The sequence below is a fragment of the Cheilinus undulatus genome, linkage group 23 (assembly GCF_018320785.1).
Source record: "Cheilinus undulatus linkage group 23, ASM1832078v1, whole genome shotgun sequence".
Lineage (NCBI taxonomy): Eukaryota > Metazoa > Chordata > Actinopteri > Labriformes > Labridae > Cheilinus > Cheilinus undulatus.
The window spans coordinates 7,342,736-7,358,492 of NC_054887.1; the positions used below are offsets into that span (position 1 = coordinate 7,342,736).

At 39.5% G+C, this 15,757-nt stretch overlaps 1 protein-coding gene across 1 annotated transcript in view; it reads left to right on the forward strand.

Annotated features, from left to right (window-relative positions):
- Window positions 1-15,757, forward strand: part of nrcama (neuronal cell adhesion molecule a) — a 108,373-nt gene that overhangs the window by 36,881 nt on the left and 55,735 nt on the right. Inside the window, exon 2 of the mRNA XM_041780701.1 lies at window positions 8,913-8,962. The gene's annotated coding sequence lies outside the window, so the exon portion shown is untranslated. The remainder of the gene's footprint in view (window positions 1-8,912; window positions 8,963-15,757) is intronic.

Consider the following 15,757-nt stretch of genomic DNA (forward strand, 5'->3'; position numbering starts at 1 on the left):
CCATATTCCTTCTATTTCTTGATGATGGATTTTACCAAACTCCGGGATGTTCAGTGCCTTGGAATTGTTTTTGTATCCATTTCCAGACTTATACTTTTCAAAACCTTTTCTCTGAGTTGCTTGGGGTGTGCTTTTGTTTTTTGGGTGTAATGGTAGCCATGAATACTGATCAACTAGTGACTGGACCTTCCACAAACAGGTGCTTTAACTCTACAATCACTTGAGAAACATTCTCATAATTCTTGTCTAACTCTGTTGAATTAGGTCAGTCACTTTTAAGGGGGTGTATATATTTAGCAGTTGTTTATTTTTGATTACATATTTTTATTTAATTGACATTACTTTGTAGATATCTGTTTTTACTTTGACATGGAAAAGATTTTTTTTTGGCTGAAAAAGCCAAATTATATAGACCATGATTGATTTAAAAAATCAATAAAAGGGTCAAACATCTGTGGGGTGAATATTTAAGACCAGTGAAGATTTGGCAAATGAGTCCTCTGACACCTAAGTGCCTCCTAAATTCTGAACCAATCAAAGTCCCTCCCCAAAGTCCCTTTAATTTCAGACAGTACACCCTTAGCGGGAGCCTTTTGAGGATAAAACACAGTTCATGAGACCTCATGTCGACCCTGGTCATGACTTGTCAATAGATCAGAACCTCCTGCAGTCCCTGAGGAAAGTTCCTGCCTAGAAACAACTTTTTAAATGTCTTTTGGCTTTTTCCCATAGGGAACTGCTACTACAACTGCATTTTGGAAAATTGCTAGGTATACTTATCCCAACATGGGGACAATCTTAATTAGGTCGTTTGTCATTTTCTGTGACAATAGGTACATGTTAGCAGATGTTCATGGATACAGGCAGAGCGATAAATAACCCTCAGGCCTTCACTAGAATCACACACAGATGGTATGTCTGATTCTACAGTAGGAGCCTCCAGGCTGCAGACAGACAGTCGTCACTGCCCAGGTGCTCCTTCTTCTCCAGCTGACAGCAGAGACAGCACAATAATCATGGATTCTGCATTGCTGCAGTAGCAAATGTCCTCAGTCTCTGTCTTGTTGATGGTGGATTTGTGTGAGGAAACATTTTTGCACAAGTGTTGCTTTGTCTTCTCTGCTGTTTGCACCGTCCAGCTCCAGGGCAACCACTGCCTGGAAATCAAACGTGTCTCGGGAAAAATAACTCCAGTCTGAACACTGGGCTTGAAGCGATGCAGAATGTGTTACACTGTTTTCTTCTTGTTCTGTTTTATTACAAGACTACAGGTTGACTGTTAAAGCTGAGGAGTTTTAGTTTGGAATGAAATAGACTTAGATTTACTCTGAAACATTTATGTGGACCACAAAATGCAAAACAAACTAGAAACAAAATTGGTTATTTTAAGATAGTTATTTTAGAAGCTGCCGAGGGGTCGGTGCCACTTGCTGTGAAAGCCGCCATTGTTCACTTTACCAATGGAAAAATTCATAAAATGTTTGACTGTTTAAGGAATGCAATAGGAGGTTGAAGATCAGCACTGTAGCCAAAATCATCACATAGGAGCTTTACAGGTGATGTATCAAACCACGTTTACACCTTTGAACACTGAGGTATTGCGCATTCAGGAAGTATTCAGACCCACTTCACTTAAAAAAAACCTTACATTGCATCCTGATGTGACAGTCAAAAACTATGATTTTTATTCTCATTAATCTACACTCAGCCCCCCATCATGGCAAAGTGAAAAAAGAATGTTAGAAATTTTTGCAAATGTATGAAAAATAAAAAACCCTGACCGATATGCTGCTAATACTATGCATCCCTGTTAAAAGTTGGTATTTTAACAGGCATTATCATTATTTTACTCTGCTACAATTTTAACTCATCATACACCATATGGACAAAAGTATGTGGCCACACCTCTTCATTTTTGAATTCAGGTGTTTCAATCAGACCTGTTGCCACAGGTGTATAAAATCAAGCACCTAACCATGCAGTCTTCATTTGCAAACATTTGTGATACTAAATGGGTTGTTCTGAAGGGCTCAGTGACTTTACTTGTGGCACTATGATGGATGTCATCTTTGCAATAATACATTTTGTTATTAGAAATTAGAAGCGTTTAGGAACAACAGCAACTCAGCCACAAAGCAGAAGACCACGTGAAATCACAGTGCGGGGGCAACACTGACCATAGCTGAAGAGCTCAGAACTTCCTCTAGCTGTGCAGCAGGAGCTTCATGAAATGGCTTTCCATGGCCGAGCAGCTGCATGCAAGCCTCACATCACTAAGTCCAATGCCAAGCGTCACATGACCTTTACCTTTTATTTTATCTTTATTTTTTTATTGGATTTATTTTTCCTCATTGGGACTTGACATAACTGCTTTTTAATTTAGATCCTATCTTGTGCAATATGGGTATGTATGGGCTATTGGTTTCATTGGTCCATGCTTCTTTATTGGTATGTGCTAACCAATGCCCCGTCGATCTTGTGTATATAGGAGGATATTTGTGTTTATTGTTTTAATTTATTATTAAAAGAACGTTACCTGCCTGACTGCATTGTGCTAACTGTGAAGTTTGGTGGAGGAGGGATAACGGCATAGGGCTGTTTTTCAGGGTTTAGACTAGGCCCCTTATCTCAAGTGAAGACCATACCAAAACATTCTGGATAATGCTATGCTTCCAACTTTGTGGCGACAGTTTGGGGAAGGCCTGTTGCTACTCCATCATGACTGTGCCCCAGTGCACAAAGCAAGAACTATAAAGACATGGTTTGATGTGTCGGGAATTGCAAAGCAGGCCTTCCTGTTCAACAGTAGTGCCTGACATCTTAAGTACTCTACTGCATGAATGGGCAGAAATTCCCACAGAAACACCAGAATCTTGAGGAAAGCCTTCAGGGAAGAGCAGAGGTTGTTATAGCAGCAGAAAGAAGGCCAACTTCATACTAAGGTACATGCATTTGAATGCAATGTCATTACAGTCCTGTTGGTGTAATGGTATTGTGGCCAAATACTTCTGTCCATATGGAGTTTTAAAGTTGTGGCTTTTATAATGATACCAGGTGTTTGAACTTCAATAACAGTCGAATAAAAATCAAGCAGTATTGACTTCTCTTTACATTCTGTGGAGTCGCATTATGCTGGCATAAGGCTAAAACCTCGTATCTCCATTTTTCATTATTTTTCCTCTTTTAAATATAAATCAGTGCAACTGGGCTCCCGTTACATCTGTCAGTGAGTTCTAACAAATTTTTGAGTGATAAAAAGTGTTTAAAAAAAAGGATGCTGACTGTGACCATTAAGTGTTAAATTGTTAGAAAAATACAGCTTTTTTCATTTCTAGAAAAAATGTTATTTTGGAGATAGGAGATTTTGGCCTGGTGCCAGTGATTAGGTATTTTTTGATCATTTCTTGCTTTAAAATTTGCAGACTTTCAAAACTGTATGAAAGACATTGGAAATGCTCTGCAGTGCAAATCAGACGGATGTTTCTCCGTTGCATTGCAAATATAACTGAAGAAGATCCAAAGTTGGTTTTATAATTTTGGTATAATTCAACACTAATGGACAGTAAAGTGACGAGATTTTAAAAAATATTGGAAAGTTTTGAAGCCTTGGAAAAATATTTCCAACCATAGTAAGAATATTGCTTTTTCTGTCATTTATCAATGACAAGGACAAACAGAGGATTTGGTACAGGCATCTTCATGTACCAAATAATATCATATATCTGCGTCTAGGAAACAATAAGGTCTGGATTGTGAGTCAACCTGAAGCACATTGTCTGTTTTTTTCATCAAATGCCTACCACATCAGAGTTAAAATTCTAGCATTAATGGTCATTTTAGCTCACATTTACTGTAATCTCTGCCTGAGGCCTCATGATGATGTGAGTCATTAACCCTGGAATGAGGAGCTGCCATAGGGGTCATTTTAATTTTGAGTTTTCTGTGAGGAGTCAGATGAAAGCTGGAGAGGCGTTCAGGGCCAGGCAGTCATGGTGTGTTTATGTGTTTGTCTCTGGGGGGGGGGGGGGCAGCTGCTGACTGTGGCTGCAGCCTTCATGTCTCGTGGGGGGTGACGGCACACACGTGCACCCACATTTCTATTCATGCCTGGGGTCAGTTATTCTTTCACAGGCTGAAAATCCCCCGCCTGTACAGAAAACACCTAAACATGCAGGCACGGGCGCCATGTTGGTTCCCAGTGGATCCATAAAGGCAGTCAGCTAATTGAAACAGAAGACAATAAATCAGAGCGGGGTTGCACTGGGATTTAGATTTAGGAAGCATGCAGGAAGCTATATTTTAGTTCTCTGCAGATTGTATTTCTGCTTCATGATTTCAGATGATGGCTCAAGCTGATTCAAAACATTTTCTTGACAGTAATGTGGAGCAGGAGTGTGGCTTTATTCCCATCTTCTTCTGCCAGCTAAATAGATTTGTACAAGGAGTTTTTGATGCATTTGCTTTCCTTGTCAGACAGGGCTTTTCAGTGTAGAGTCTGCATGCTGTAAGAGTTTTCTTTGGGTTCTCTGGCTTCTTCCCACAAACCAAAGACGTGCTCATTAGGCTGACTGTTGACTGTAAATGGTCTGTAGGTGTGAGCTTTCCTGCTTGTTTGTCTCCATATGTCAGCTCTTTGATTGACCGGCAAACAGTCCAGGGTCCGCCTCACCTCTCACCCGATGACAGCTGGGACAGGCCGCAGCCCCCACAACCTCAGATGGGAGAAGTGGCTTTGAAAATGCATTAATGGATATCATGATTCAATATCTAATGTTACTACAAGTATCCGTTCTATTGACCTTTGACCATCATTTTACCATCAATTAGACACAGTCAGATGTCAAAGTAATGCTTGGAAACCGCCTCCAACCATATTTTAGTACAAGAAAAGTCGAAGATGATAAAGACATGGTTTTGTTCTGTTTTTGTGTTTTCATTGGAATAAAGAGAATCAAAAGCCTGGTCATGCTCTGGACGTCCTTGTATCACCAAGGGCATGGGAAAATTGTTCAAAAATATCTTAGTCCACACCTTTAAGATGTGGCATTTAAGCTCAGCCTGGTACTGTCTAGATGAGTAGAGGAGTTGCCACGAGCCCTTGGTTGTGCTATGGGTGTCCCAAAAGCCTGGAAAATCACCGGCAGTCTGTAGGTGTATTACTAGGACTGAAAAAGCCTGGACAAAACAGACGCTGTCGAGCTTGACCTTGGCTACAGAGCGACACTGATGTGTTAGTGTGTCAAGCTTGTGTTAAAACTAAGGGAGTTGTTGTCTCCCTTTGGGGCCTTTTCAGAGCAAGTTTTACAAACATATTCATGTTATCCTCCTGAAACACTCAAAAACTACCAATCATCAATGAATGGCATACTGGTGTCAGAGCGGATACTGTTCTGTTAGCATGCTAGCGAGATAGCTAACGTTAGCATCCGCTAGCTAGCACGCTAGCTAACGTTAGCATCCGCTTGCTAGCTAAAGTGCTATTAGCAACAGTAGCACAATTTCATTACGTGAGAAGGCATTTAAGGCAAAATAGGTTTTACTGGGGGAAAAATGTTAACAGCATAGAAGTTACAAGAATGTGATAGTGAGTGAAGACAGCAGTTAAGTGTTTATTATAATCACTTTACGTCTGTTAGGGGTCTGCTGTTTTAAAGAAGTAGAAAAAGAAAACGGACAGTCATCACTTTCTGTAAATGCAAAACAATATTTGATTTGAGGCATGCTCTGTCTCTGCTATAGGAGCAACTTTTATCTTGACAGCAGTGAAAAATAACACTGCTTAGCACGTTTTCCAGCAATGCTAATCTATAGCTCCATATCTTTCAAACACAGCACTGATTTGTTGTAAAGCATTCAGCTGTCTGATGTGCCAGCTTGGGGTCGGCTCTGCTAGCTTCTTTTCTCCTGCCAACACCTAGCCTTTCTTTCCTCTGTCTCTCCGTCCCTCCACCCCCCTCTCTTGTCCTCTGATGATGAAGCGCTTTTAGATTCGCTGTTAATAATGCATGTTTCTGATTCCCACTCGCTTTTTCATTTTTTCATGCTTTCTCTCTGTCTCAACGCTCTTTTTCCCATCAGCCTCGCTCTGGCTCTCCTGCCTGGGCTTTTTCTGATGTCTTTGAGCATCTCTGTCACTATTTATTAACATCTGCCTCTTCTGTTTTTATCTATTTTTCTCCTAATATATGTATGGCTTGTCTAATTCAGCATGTTTCAGTGCAGTTCAGAGATATTTATATCATCAAAGTCAAATTAATTCATTTCAGTGTATGTAAATCAATGTGAATTTGCTGCCAAGTGCATTTAACCCTCATGTAGAGTAAGAAATTAGTACCTACTGGTGTTCAGAAAAAGCAGGATATATAAATAACAGTATGTTTTCCAACTTCTTTTTTGTATTAAATTTTAAATGAAAATCAGACCTGATTATAAATATCAAATACTGATATTTTGGGGGGAAATGAACCCTTTCAGTGCCAGTTTAAGTGTGTCATCCCCTGATTTTTTAAAGTAAAAAAGAACTTCTTTGAAGGGGATTATCACAGCCTTTGATATGTAAATAATTAGCAACAACTTTGAGTTTTATCAGTATTTTTTATTTTTAGATTGTACGATTATAATAAACTGTTACACTGAAAGTGTTTGTGACCAAAAATGGATGGCATACAGTAACCAACGTGACATTTTCCCTTTTATGCATTTTTCTTTCAGATAAGGTTAAACCTGATCATTAGTGTTTCCTGGAATTGGACTTCTGTAGTTGCTGTTTAAGTGCAGAACTCTGAGTTTTGTAATTTACAAAAGACACAGTCTGAATATGTAAATAGAGAAGAAAAAACTTTATTTTTAAGCATTAAAAGTTTAAATGTTAGGATTTTTGTAAATTGTTCCATTCAGTGTGTTCATGACCAGAAATAGGCACCACACAAAAATAGTAATAGAAATACCATGCATTATTTTTTATTAAGGATTTTGCAATCAATTCACAATCAAGATCATACCTGATCATTGATATAAAATTTTGATCAACTTTAAGTAATTTGGCCATTTCAATGCCAGCTTAGATGCCTAAACCCTCTGATTTTTGTAAATTAAAAAACACAAATATGAATATTTATCATATACAGCATTACATGCAAATTAGATTTCATTGAAGGGGATAATAACAACCTTAAAATGTTAAGAATGACAAATAGCTTTTATTATGATGCATTATTATTGTTATAATTTACATTTTAATAAATTTTTACACTCAGGGCATTCGTGACCAAAAATTGACACCATACAGAAATAGAATTAAAAGTAAAACTTCTGGAAAAAAGTTTTTGCATCAGTGATCAGACCTGATCATTAATACAAAATATTGTTTGTTTTTTAGGAATATAACCATTTCAATGCCAGTTTAAGGGCAAAACCTGATTTTTATAATGAAATTAACACAGAAATTATATATTTTTTTTATCACTGGAGCTCCTTAAAAATGTTTATCACAGCCCTGAATGTGTTAATAATGAGCAACAACTTTGATTTTTATGCATTATAAATGTGTACATATGGATGTTTAATTATTTCAATATTTTAATTATTTGTTAAAGGAGTGCACAGGAAACTAGAAAAAAACATGCAATCCCCCTCATGCCAAACATGGCTATGTTGACTCCCAAATGAAAGCCAAATATAAAATCCATGTTTTTGACTGCAGTAGTTGGGGGGAAAATGCAGCTTTAAAGGGTTTCAATGGGGCAATTTTGGTCATAAAAATCTCGAGTGTGTACAAAGTGTGTATAGAGCTTATAATTGACCCGTTACAGGTTCTGATATTAACATTTTAAAATTCTATTGAAAAAAAATGTATGCCAGCATTAACACAGTCAAACAATAACAGAAAGTGAGAACAACATCACCCTCTCAGGGCTGTTTCTTGTGTAAATGATTCTCTTACAGCTGAACTCGCAGAGATTTTTATATGCTGAAATGAGACATGAAGGAATATTCTCACCTCTCTCCTCATCCTTGGTTTCCATGGTAACCAGTCACAGCTTGGGGTTGGATCTGGTTGCTGGCACTCCTCCAGTCCTCCCCATGTGTGACAGCAGCTTCTCGCTCCTGTCACTGTGGTCACTTCAAAGACCCCTACCTCATCTTTTCACATCATCCGGCGAGTTCAAACGGCTCGACCTCGGCTTATTAATGTATACATGCATTAATCCACTGCCTTCTTCCTCTGGGCTACCAACACTTTTAACGTCTCCGTCTAAATGAACCCACGCTCCTTTGTCTGTCACATTTGTTTTGCTAATGTGAGATGAATGGAGGGTCTCGCTGGAGATTATGATAATGCATTCGCGGTCACGTAGGGATGCTTATTTGCAGGAGGTGGGGGGACTCCCCATGCGTGGATGTGTTTTGTCGGGGGGCATTCATTTGCACGTGTCTCCTGCTGGAGGTAAAAGTAATAAAATACAAGCGGGGACATTTTAGGTTATTGATTGAAGGCCTTGTGTTCAGCGGGACGCAGTCATTTACTGGGAACTCCCCGGAGACAGAGGAGGATGTGTTCATGTATGCATGTCGTGCAGCGTGTGACAGCAGCATTTATTGATGGATGAATTCAAGTCTGTTTGCTTTGTCTCAATTATATTTACTAGCTGCATTGATTAAAGGGGCACGCATCGTTTAAGTGTTTTATTTCATCAACCTGGAATTTCTTGGAATGTTGCTCTTTTAACCAATAAGAACTAGAAATATGTGCCTTTTTACTTCCTAATCTTATTTGGTAAAATAGGTTGCAAGTTTTTGATTGTGCAGAAGTTAGCAAAGATTTAGAACATGTTTCCATCCAGTGTGAATGTCTCTTTCACTAAATTTTGGCTGGAAAACAACCAAATTAATGGTTTCCTCTCTTCTTGCAGGTTTGAACATTTTCCTGAAGACAGCACTGGCTAGGGTTAAATCTTTACAGGTAAGTCATCAAATCAATACGCCCAATTTCCATCTGAGTTATTAATTTGGATCTTGTAAGCCCTGATAAGTCACCGATCAAATTCAAAGACAATAATTATCAGTATTTTCAATTTGCACTCCTGCAGCTGATTGCGGCTGATTTTCCTTTGTTTCGACACGCTACATCTCAATGCTTCATCCAACACCCGTCTCCCTCCTCCTCCTCCTCAATCTTTTCATCACAAATGTTGCTGATGGCATGTCTGGCCTTGTTGTCTCAGTTATCAGGGCTCTTCTACAGTGTGTACTCTCACTTCAAGGGTATTATTGCGCCATGTGCATTTGTGCTAGGATGTGCACCATATAGTATGACTGCAACAGACAGCAGAATATTTTGCATTTTGGACTGGAGTGGGTGAGAGAAAATGCCAAGTATTAAGGCATGTTTTACAGTTGGCTGTGGCTGATTTTAGTCTTTGCAGCGTTGCCTTCACCCTCTGCAATTTGTGCAATCCCTAAATCATTTTTCAAGGTCGGTCAGATGAAAATTGTGAGGTTTTTTTTTTTTATTGCTATGTGGTTGACATGATTTATGTTATACTGAAACTATACAGCTGAGCTGCATATGAGATAGACTTTTAAATATTCCTTGCATGGGATCTATTTAACATCCATCCTGACAACTACTCATATTCTGTGTTTGAGCAGGGCAGAACCTTTGAAAAAATGTTTAGAGCGTAATTGGCTGAACGTTCTGTTGGTCATTTTAGACCAGTCAGACCCAAAGACATAATGTTAGCTAGACAGGCATAGTTGTCTGCTATGAGTGGAGCAAGCCAGTTTGAAGAAGAGCAAAGCTATTTTTACTGCCTGGAAAAGCTCCCAGTTTGATTCTTTGCTCTTCTTTTATTAAAGAAATGTCCTGTTCTGGTAAAACTGCCACTATAGCTACATCTGAGCTAATCACTTCACTGGCGACAGCCATTGTTTACCAGCTTGCAGAAAAACTATACCATGCCCATGTCTGTCCTCAAATGATGCTGAATGGTCCATCTGATTCCAGATGGACTGGATCTGCCTATGACCTACATTGAATCTGGTTAATCCAAATCACAAATAATGAGCATACTGCACTTTGTATATGAGGCAGTACTGGCTGTCAACAGTTGGTGGCAGTATGACAAAACAAGATGTTAAATGTTTTTATGTAAAGACTGATAATTGTGTTAAATTCAGATTGGATGTTTAATGTTGGAGTTCCTCACAGTAGGTTGTGATACAGAAAATCCATGAAAATAACAAGGGGACTGGCCCTGATCATACATGTAGAATTAAAGCCAGTCAGATGTTGGATACGAGAGTTACACCAACTTCCTGTGGAATTGGCGAGATATCAGAATGGTTCACCATTGTCAGTCAGGCACCTTTCAAGAAAACCTTTCAGTGTTGTGGGTAAATATTGACGCCTTAATTTCAAAATTTGAGTCAGTAAAAGGGGTGCACAAATGGCCCAATTATGCCATTTCCTGTTGTCAGTAGGGGGCGCTATGATGTGATCTTTGTGTGTTGGCTTGTTAAGTGAGACACTTTTGTGTTGCAAGAGAATGTTGAAGAGCTTAGAATAATGTATAGAAAAGTAACAACTGATTAAAGCCATTTGGCACCATAAAAAAACACCTTATTTTGAAATTGAGCTAAAGCTGGTGGACTTCCTGTTGGGATTTGGGTATGGGTTCAAGAGGCTTTTTGTAGGTTTCATGCTGATCCATATGCAGACCCAAAATCAATTGCCTAGGTTGATTGGTCTGCAGGGGCTGAATGATTAAATTTGGTTTTGCGGTATGATCAAAATTCAAAAGAGGAAATTCTTAATTGTCAGAAGGGGGTGCTGTGAAAAGTAATGATATTGATGCATGAATGTAATTAGGATCAATGTTAAGTTGTTAAGTTGTTAAGTTTGGTGATGATTAATGTAAGCACTGTAGTAATCTGTGTGGTTATTGTTCCAGGAAGACTACAGAAAAGGCAGAAAAAAGTTTTCTAAATTTGGCCCCTGGTCCCGGCCTCGCCCTATGGCGAAAACTCAAGCTTTTTTTAAAGTATCATCTCCAAGTTGTCTAGAATGAGCCAAAAAAACCTGAAGTCAATCAGATGAAATTCCTCAGAGGAGTATGAAAAAATGTGCAACATGTCCGCCGGCCAAAAACACCTAAAATGGACCCAAAATTGTTTACAGTGCATTTCCTGTACATTTTAGAAGATGGTCCCAAGAGACTTTTTTTGTCATCTTGACCTGATACATATGTGCTCTGCTTCTCATGCATGTAGCTCTTACCCAGTCCTGTATGAAAGCACTAGAATGCATACATTTCCACTGTGGCTCAATTTTCTAGGTATGTAAAGGCCCCAAATTTGCAATTTCTTTTCCAGTAGAATTGAAGAAGAGTACCCGCTGTGCTAAAACCTCCATAAACCATATTTGCTATTAGGGAGATACATCTTAATAAGTAGAGCAGGCATTGCATTAAAGTATTACATAACGCAGCATCACAATGTTTCCAATCTCCCATTACTCTCAGTGTACCTGAACAGCCCCAGGAGAGCACTTTACCATATAACTCTGATCCATAATTTTAACACTGAGTCATTATCCCAGCAGTTTATTTGACTGAAAAGATGTTGTGGAAAAGTGATTGGATTTGAGGTAATGTGGGTTTTAATGATGGATCTCCTCCTCTCCCAGACTCTGCTTCCTCTCACCTCCTCTATCACTCTCTAAATGAGTAATCCTGATGAACAGATGGGCGGAGGAAAAAAAAAAGGGGCATGGCAGCTTGTTGCACTGCCATATACAGTCAGTCAGTCCCCTCCCCCACTCTCACCTCCCGCCCCTTTCCCTGCTCCATCATGCAGGTTTTCTATGCTGTCATATTTCAGCCAAATATGTCAGATTTTGGCACTAGAGAGGAAAATGTCTCATTTTTAGCTTTAAAGCGTCCTCATCCATAAACAGAGCTTCCTATGTAACATTTTTAGGAAGTTAAAATGAACCTACCACTATAACAGTCTCAGTAAAATTGAAATAATTTGTAGGAACCACCATAAAGAAATAACTGTCATTGCCCGAAGGACACAAACACCCTCATACAAACCCCCATGGACACCCACAGTAAGTCACAGTCACGTACCAAGGCCACGTGCATCTATCTGCTCATCAATACCTTTTACCTAGCAATAGCAGCCTCGAATACCAATCAGAGCCGGCTGGTTTACAAGCTGGATTTATGTGGTCAGTGTCACATTGGTGCACCGTGTCAGAAAGCCACTGACTATTGATTTTTATCAGACTACGTGCGTGCCTTTCAAACACAGTTTTAAAGATCATGATGTTTAGTGTTGGAGTACATGTCTGCAGGTTTTTGATGGTTCAGTCAGTCAGCTGTTGGTCTCTGTTCAGTTCATCATGGTGTCTATGTTTTATTTTAGGGATAGGCCACAATGTTCAATAGATAATTAAACAAAATGGGCTTTTTTTTTACCCCTCTACCCCCTTATTCTTGCTCTTATCTCTCCCATATTCCCTACCTCTTTACCACTTTTTCCCCACTTATTTCCCCTCTTTTTCCCTTTTTCTTTCCCCTGTTGTTTCCACTCATATTCCCCACTTATAAACCCTCTGAAAACTCGCTTCTTTACCATTTATGCCCCTTATTCACTCTTATTCCTCTCTTAATCCCCACTTCTTTATTTCCTCACATTTCAACCACTTATTTTCCTATTATCACTCCTCCTAAAGAGCCCTTATTCCCCCTCTCATTTCCCTTTCCTTACCCCCTTATTCCCCCTCTTGTTTCCCATTATTCCCTCTTTTATTTCCCATTCCTTACCCACATTTACCCTCTTTTTCCCTCTCCTTACCTCCTTATTCCCCCTCTTATTTCCCATTCCTTACCCCCTTATTTTCCCTGTTATTTCCCCTTATTGCCCCTCTTATTTCCCTTTGCTAACCCCCTTTTCCCCCTCGTATTTCCTATTATTCCCCCTCTTATTTCCCTTTCCTTGCCCCCTTGTCCCTCTCTTGTTTCCCAGTTTTACCCCTCTTATTTCCCTTTCCTTATCCTGTTGTTCCCCCACTTTTCCCCTTATTCCCCGTCTTATTCCCCCTAATGTCCCTTTCCTTACTTCCTTACTCCCATCTTATTTCCCCTTACCCCACCTCTTATTTCTCTTTCCTTACCCCCTTATTCCTCTTCTTATTTCCCACTTTTTACCTCTTATTCCCTCCTTATACCTCTTTTCATTCATTCTCTAATCTTTATTTTCCACTTCTTCCCCTTTTATTTCCCACTTGTTTACCACATCCTCCTGATATTCCTCCCTTATTTCCTGCTTGTTTACGCGTATTCTTTCTCTTATTCCTCACTTAAAAAAACCCAAACCTTTTAACTCTCATTCTCCCCTTTATTAATCTTTTTAACCCACTTGTTTATGACTTATCATCCACAAATACAACCACATAATCTCAAACCTACTGGCTAGCTATGTGGAACAGTGGCTAAATCTCTAGTAGTTAGCAGAGGATATCCTACTATGTCTTACGTTTGATGCACTGTAGCGTTAACTGTTAAAAAAGATAACATGATGTTGGTGTGCTGATTGCTACCTTCACTGGCATGCAGATATCTGTTTAGTAATATTTCATAAAGCTTCATCTTTGTTAGCTGACTGCTGATGCGTTCAGGGATTACATTATGATAAATTGCCTTCCACCTCATTTGGATTCTACAGGAACAATTTTCCTGTTTACCCATTGAAACACCAGTACATGATATATCAGAAACCACAAGACTTCAGCTAACATCCATTCCTGCACCAACACATTCTCCATTTTTATTCAGAACAGGCATTAACACACATTAACAGCATGGCCCTCTGCCCTCGCTGAGCCCACGGCTTTTTGATGAGATGACCTCCGACAGGCGAGGCGTGTGCCCGCTTACACACATGTATGTGTATATGTTGGCACATGTGCCCACACTCATGTCAAACGGGCACACGTCCAACGCTCAACCAGGCCGCCGGGCGCCAACAAACAGGTCCGTACGCCTGGCAAAATGTGTGCCATTCCCAAATATCACACTGCTATAATTGGATGTCAGATGAAGAGAATTTAAATGGCAGCTACCAGATATAGCTTTTAATGAGGAGCAGTCCAGCGCGTTGTTGTTGGGCAGTCATCATTTTCAAAGCCATTCCAGTTAAATCGTGCACCTTGGGATTAAATAAACCTCATTTTAAAGGTTATTTTGATTGGTATTGAATGTTTGTGGCCTATTTTATGCACAATCATTATCTTTTTGTGGCTGGGCGTGAAAATAAATAGGAAAAAAGACTTATATTTGACATCATTCTGCAGAGAGAGAAAGTCCTTTATCCTGTAGTAAGTGTGACGTTTCTGAGGTGTTCACTTCTGGGGCAGGATCACCTGACTTTGGCCCGGAGCAAAACAGTTTAGATCCAGCTCATGGAAAAGCAGGGCTGCTCACATTCCATTTAGAGGAAAAAGAAAAGTGGGAAGAGGAATTAACAATGAGATACTTTCTGTCATTGTTCCGTCTTTTCATACCAGGTTTTAAGAGATGCATGGGAACTCACTGCAGCGGGATTAAATGTTTACATGAGGAGGGGTCAGCAGATCCTCACTTTCACCACTCCCTCTGTTGTATTATTTCACTTCTTCACTTCATCACTCATCCTTTCCAGTTTTAAATGTCAATGAAATGATGTCAGAGCATCTGAAGAGCTCAAGAGACAAAGAATTCCTTCATGGTTTGCCAAATGCAGACATCTTAAGACAGAGCATGATCTAATTTAATACTTATTACAAAAAAGGCAGACACAAGATACAGATTGCCCCTTTTGTGCATCACCTTACATAACAAGTCAGCCTAATGTCAAAGTCGTCTAAAGTGCATACAAACATTTGAGAGTAAGGCGCTTTGGAAAATGGAAACCAGGGATGCAAGTAGCACAGAAGGTCCCTCGCACCTCAGTGCATGTTAGGGTGTCTTGCAACCTCAAGAGTGTGGGAATAACTGGTTGTAAACAAACTATGCCAGCAGAGCACAGAAAGCATGCCAAGCCTCCTAGGACTGTAATAAACAACATGTAAAATGCAAAATGAGAGAAAAAAGAATGCTATATGATAGACATGCTTCTGCTTTCTTGCAGTAGGTGACACATTAGAAAATAATGTAAACACATGGCAGACTCTAATCATGTGAGATTTGATGCCAATCAGATGACTTCCTGTGAAACAGTGTGACAAACAAAAGGCTCAACTGCGTCACTTCCTGTTGCCAGTAGGGGTTCTACATCAAAACAGTGAAATTAACCGTAAATGGACAGACCTTAATAGTACATATGAAATTTGAAGGCAATCAGATGTTTGGTGTGGGAGCTGCATATACTTCCTGTCAAACTGGCGAGAAATTGAAATGCTCCGCATTGCCACTGAGAAATCCTTCATGAAACATACCTGTGTTGTTGCCAATTATTGAGGCCTTTATTTCAGAATCAGAGCTCAACAGGTTAAGCACACCAAGAGGAATGAAGATGTGACCCATTTGTGTCACTTCCTGTTGCCAGTAGGGGACGCTATGATGAGATGTTTGCACATGAATGTGTTCGGTGTGATATCATTGTCTTGCAAGAAAGAGCAGAAGATCACAGAATATTGTATACTGAAGTTAAGAGAGGTTAAAGTCATTTGTCATGGTTAAAAAATGCCTGATTTTGAAATTGAGATGAGGCT